The sequence below is a fragment of the Hipposideros armiger genome, unplaced genomic scaffold (genome assembly GCF_001890085.2).
Source record: "Hipposideros armiger isolate ML-2016 unplaced genomic scaffold, ASM189008v1 scaffold_227, whole genome shotgun sequence".
NCBI classification, from domain to species: Eukaryota; Metazoa; Chordata; class Mammalia; order Chiroptera; family Hipposideridae; genus Hipposideros; species Hipposideros armiger.
This window is the reverse complement of record NW_017731577.1, coordinates 839367-845546: the sequence shown is the minus strand read 5'-3', so window position 1 is coordinate 845546 and position 6180 is coordinate 839367. Positions and strand designations below refer to the sequence as shown.

The window sequence follows — 6180 nt, the reverse complement described above, 5'->3', positions numbered from 1 at the left end:
ATACCATATATTTATTGATTCTCTCTCTCTCTCTCTCTCTCTCTCTATATATATATATATATATATGTATATATATACATATATATATATAAAACAGATCTGTTATTCTACTATTATCTATATCTTTATTTATTATTATTTAAATAATACAACGATACCTGGGAAGGGGTATTGAACTAAATTTTCCTGAATTGGTTTTATTAATAATGCTTTTCTCCTGTTTGCTCTGCTTTCCCCTCCTTTTCTCTCTCTTAGCTCCTGACTTTAACTGCATAAAAATAATAACAATAGTTTAGTTTTTTGCTACGTACAGTTTCCTTTTCCCTTCTCATTCTTTCTTCTTCCTTCCATCACCTCTGGGAGATAGCCAGAAGCCATGATGGAGAGGCGCCAGGCTGTCCTGTTCCTGTGCAGTGTGAGTGCCTCTGAGTATATCTCGGCTAGGCTTACCTAAGTTCCCATTTACAATATTGAGTAGAAAGTGCAGGTTGGAATAGTCAGCATTTATAAGTCAACTGGTTACGTGATACCAAAATATATAGCCAACTTCAGAATTTATAGCAATAACATTTATGTATCGTGTTACTCCTAGAACAATCCAATTTATAAAGTGCCTATTGTGTATACATAAGGAATAATCATAAATCATTTACATTAAACAGTGTCAACTGGCAAAACACAACTTTCCCGTTAAATTCTGCACGCTGAGATATGTAATGTGGTTTTTGGAAAAAAAGCACACTAAAATAAAAATCAACTCTGATTCATCCTAGGTGGATAACATATCCATATAAAGGAACAGGTGTCTGTAGTATGATTTAGAATACCTATGGAATATCTCTGGAAAATATTAACTTCCTCTGAAGGAGAAAGCTGTCCACAAAGTGAGCTGGAATGTGGCAAGGACCCAAGTCTGTCACCAGCCTCAAGCTTTCTTTCATTTCTCCTCAGTAAAGAATGGATTTAAAACAAACAAACAGAGGAAACCTTAAGGCCCTATTTGACGGATTGTCTGACATGTTTTCATCTACAGGCGCTTTTAGAAAACCTGGGAAAGATTATGTAGATTACCTGCTTTGTGTCTTTGACTCCTAGTGGGAGACAATCCCAATCGGTGACCAAAGCTATTGAGAGTCCAAAAGTGAAACTCAAGTATGTATGTGGATTTTCAGCCTCTGTTCACTCCCTAGCTCATCCCTATTTAGAAAGGGACCTGTGTTTAGCAATCTATGCTTTGGGGTCTTGAATTAAACCTATTCCTGTTCCCTAAAAAGCCCTTAAATATTAACAATAGGGAATGGTTGGACAGTTCACATCTGTAAAAGCATTTACTCTGATCTAAAACTCACACCAACACAGCTGAATTGAACATCATCTAAGAAAACTATATTTTGGATTTCTCTTATAGTATCTTGGCCCTCTATCTTCTGTCTTTAGAGAGGATTACAGGAGTGACATTTTCTTCCTGTCTTAACTCACAGCCTTAAAAATATCCATTGATTTCTTGCAGCGAAAATGGAAGAATAACGTTTTTCTTATATATAAAAATAAGTTTAAAAAAAAAAAACACTTCTCCTCCAAACACAATTGATGATTAGTATTACTACGGAGAGAAGCAACTTCCTATCTTGGTAAAAATTAAAATTGGATCTGAAAAACAAAGAGAAGTGTATAGTAAGAAAACCTGTAAACCAGTTTTCAGTGAATGAATTACCAGCTGTTACCTCGTCCGAACTGACACTCTGTAAAGATATGTTGTAATCTATAAAGCAAAACAAAACAAAAACCTTACACACACAGAGGGATAACACACATCCACAAACGCTGCAACTGAAGCAAGAACGCGTGGTAAACAGAGGTCCTTGTAAGAAGATTTTTTAAAATAACATGTTAATCTGGAAAGTCAGATACACATGGCCTTTGCAGAAATAGTTTGAAAACTGGGCATCCTCCAAAATAGCTGAATTTCAAAGGTATGAATTGGTAGGGAAAAATATGATGTACTTCCACACAACTGGGAGTATTAAACTGAGGAAGCAGTGACAACTCACTTTAGTCATACATAAAAGATTTTGGTTAAAAAGCTTATCCATTCAAGAGGAACGGTGTTAACTTCAGAAGGCTTTTGTTTGTGTGAAGAGAGACAAGGTGACACAGTGAACCTTTCTTCATTGAACATGTTTATTCTTTAAAAGTATCTGGTATTCACAGGCTTCTTTCCCATTTTTAAGTGGTGCTTTAATTCACTTAAGAAAACTCCCCTTGTGATCAGTGAGGCAACTTAAAATCCCGGGCTAACTCCTTCCTCTTGTCAATAAACTGAGATATCTAAGTAAAAATAAAGCATCATTATGACTGCTATCTCTGCGGCTGCTACTGTAACCTCCACATTGTTAAAAGGTTACTTTCCCCCCAATATTAATGAAAACTACACAATCACTATGTGGGTACTTCTAAAGTATCCATATTTTCCTATGATTGACCTATTCTTTTTACCAATTCTCTCTACATTTCTAAAGTAAAAGTAATGGTTAATAAAATAATTGACTTCTCCAAAATGTTCCAAAGTAAAATATGGCTAAAAAGAAAAAAAATCAGCAAATCAACAGGTTTTTTGGGGTCAATTATCAAAAAAGATTTCCTTTACAAATTACTTTCATAGACATGATTATTACTTTTTTAACTGAACTGACAAATTGAAGGGTTAGGATGCATTTAAACACAAGCTCCCATGGCAATAAAAGTTGTTGAATCATCATTGGAAAGTTCTCTCTCTCTCTCCCTTTCTCTCTCTCTCTCTCTCTCTCTCTCTCTCTCTCTCTCTCTCTCTCTCTCTCTCTCTGTCTGTCTTTCTAATGGAAGTCTTCTAATGTTGCTGGTATAAATTTCTTTCCTTGAATAAAAAATTTTGCTTCTTTTCCCTACACAAAATGATAGTCAAGGAACACCTTTAGGCTCAATCACTCTATTCCACTTTAGCTAACAAAATATAACTTCTTTTCATTCTTATTTTGATATTATTTGAACAACTAGTTATAAATTATACTTTTTTTGATTCTTTATTCAGGAAATAATCCCAATAACAACTGATTTTATTGGATGGCTGTGAATATCAATAGTGTTTTTTGTTCATTCCAAAAGACATTGATTCAATGTTACATTTAGAGTTTCTTAACCTAGAATCCATGGGTTTGCTAGGATATCTAGAAGTTTCTGGAATTCAATGTATTATTGTAAAATTTCATATGTATATACCCATTGTGATTTTGCTGGCAGCAAACCATTCTTTTTTTGCTACCTAGCATCCACATATCCCATTTTCCTCTGGGACTGAATCCTTCATCCATGGAAAATTACAAAACTGACTCTATCCCCTGCTCCAATAGAGGTGCATTTGGATTAGTCTGTGATCTAATCAAAGCAAATAATATCAAAGACTTTTTATGGGGCATCTGGGAAAGATACCCTGTCTTCCCTATTTGATCTGAAGCCTGAGAGAATGTTACAGCTGAAGCAATGCTACTGCCACCAACTTGTACCCAAATGAAGCCAGAGACTGAAGCTGTATTCATGGAAGCTGAGAGATGGAGAGAAATTGAATCCTGATTATATTACTTCAATCCAGAAGTTAGCTCTTTAGCTAGATTTTCCATATTTTAATAAGCAAGTAACAAACATATGCACAAGCATGTGTGCCACACACAAACACACACTCATAACATCTTACTCCATAACATATGCATAGCTGACTCCTTCAGCTTAAAAGTTACTGCCTTTCTCTGACCTTTCCTAAATTCCCCTCTCTGTACTCTTTACTTCTAACCACCCTACCTGTCTTTAATCTCATTACATATTGTCAAAATCATATGCTATATGCTATTTCTTAATTTGGTACACAGGAATTTGGTCGCTTTCCCAGTCCTTTTCAGTCAAAGTTTACACAGTGCAGGATTATTTTCCATTGGAGAGAGGGAAGGAGGAAGGGAGGAAGAAAGGGAGGAAAGAAGGGAGGGAGAGAGGGAAACAGACTTTAAAAACTGAAGATTCCAACAGAGCCATGTAGTAAGTTTCATAAATGGTCAGACTGAGATTTTGATTAGACACATACAAGAAAATGTATTGTGGTTAAGCAAAGACTAGGAGGAAAGGATTTTTATGTATTTGATCTTGATTCCAAGCAGACTTAGCTGACATAATTATGAAGCCCCTAAAAGTAACTGCTGGGGTTCAGAAGCACTTGCCACTTCCTCTGAACTGGCTCTATAAATGACAAGAGTGAGTATTTAGATTAGATTAATAAACATGTTTGGAATATCCATCATAAAGGTTGATTTATGTTCTGTTGTCAGCAGTAATTCAAGGAAACGCCATGCTAGTCATAAAATATTGCATGTTGTTCTCACCACTTTGCCGATATGATCATACCACGTAAGTATGACAATATCTATATTTTTTTTTGCCATGCTAACTATGCATAAAAGCCAATAGGTATTAAACCACTTTCAGTTTATATGGGTATCAGCACAGCAACCACTTATATTTATAACTCTGATGAATGGCCTTTCATCTGTAAATTTATAGTGTATCCATAATTTCTTTAGGGAACCAAGAGGTTCATTCAAAAAATTGCCCCGACATTTATCTATGCAAAGATGATGGATATGGTTTATGAAATTAAATGCTTTTAAAAATTAAAATCATATCACATTGCCAAGAAAAGGACATGTTTTTTCCTGTTTTTCTCACATTTTTAAAATGATCAGAACTGCACTCTCAGCAGTTATAACACTTAATCTAGATAGCATATTAATATACTTATTAAATACGTCCGAGTATATTGTTATTAGGGTGGTGTAACATCAGTATGAACTACTGGACATCAAGTTCATTTAAATTCATTATTTTATTTTTTAATTCTAGTCCTCCATGTTAAGCTATAAAATATATAAATTATCATTAGGATATAACTTTTTTATTTACATTTACTGCATTTACTGTATTTGATTCTTCAGGATGACTCCCAGAATACTGCATTGCTTACTGCAAGCATAGACTATTATCAACTATAACTTAAATACAAGTAGTCAAGTAAAATATGTATTTGCCAACAATAAAACTAACCAAGGAGTCTTATTTTATTCTAGTATAGACTTGGTGCAATTAGAGAAGTCAATGAAGTAGAAGATGAAGGATAACAATAATTACTAAAGTAACCAATAAAAAAAAAGAATAATCACTGTTATAAGTGTGAAGAAGAAAGGTACATTGTTGCTATGTGTGATGTTTTCTCCTGGCATTCCTAGTCTCTCCTCATTTGTAGTCATTTACTACTTACTGTAAGTGGAAAATACACACGAATCAGTGCTCTTTTTTTTTTCTAGAGTAGTTTTACCATTTTTAACCTATCCTATTACTAGAGAATCTCCAAAAGATTGAAACTGAGTTTAATTATTTGATTGGGTTATATGAACAACAATCCCAGATCATCAACTTTCTTTAGCATTAGCTCATCCAGTCCAAAATAAACTAAAAAAAGTCCCAAAGCTTGCAAAATTTGTAGACAAATTATCCCTTACATAGTGAGCTCTCTCTACTTTGCTTAAAACAAAATATGAAAAGTAATAAAATACATAGTTTACATACCCCAGTGGATCGCTAGCTCCTTGTGGGCAGGAACATATTTATCGTCATCTTTGGGTCACCAGTGGCCAGTACAGCACCTGGGATACAATGCACACCCCATAAATCTGTTTGAATTAATTAAATGATACAGTGCTGATGGGAATCCATTTGGAAAGTACGAATTCAATGAAACAACAATTCTATATATGAACACCTCTTCCTGTATATCCTACATTATTAAAGCAGCAGTGCACATTTTTATACATCTGAATGATAACTTTATTCTGAAAACTCAATGCTCGAGAACAATTGCTTCTAAATGCTTATTACATTACATATTCTTGTTGTCTGTTGGTTTTGGTGGGAGGAATACAGTGAAGTGTTTGAGGTCAAGAACTTGGGAGTTAGTTTGATACAGGTCCAAATCTTGCTTCTAGAATTTACTAATTACAGGGTCACTTAATCTCTCTAAATCTCATCTTGTCTTTAAAATAAAGATAATGATAGTATCTCTCTAATAATGTTCAAAGGATTATAGGAGACAACACTTAGCACACT

The 6180-nt window shown here is 34.3% G+C and overlaps 1 protein-coding gene across 7 annotated transcripts in view; it reads right to left on the bottom strand.

Annotated features, from left to right (window-relative positions):
• Positions 1-6180, bottom strand: part of SOX5 (SRY-box transcription factor 5) — a 987332-nt gene that overhangs the window by 817110 nt on the left and 164042 nt on the right. For 6 of the 7 annotated variants that reach the window (XM_019654616.1, XM_019654621.1, XM_019654620.1 and 3 more), the window contains exon 3: positions 5644-5720. The exons of the other annotated variant lie outside the window; for it this stretch is intronic. The gene's annotated coding sequence lies outside the window, so the exon portion shown is untranslated. The remainder of the gene's footprint in view (positions 1-5643; positions 5721-6180) is intronic. 7 annotated transcript variants of the gene reach the window in all.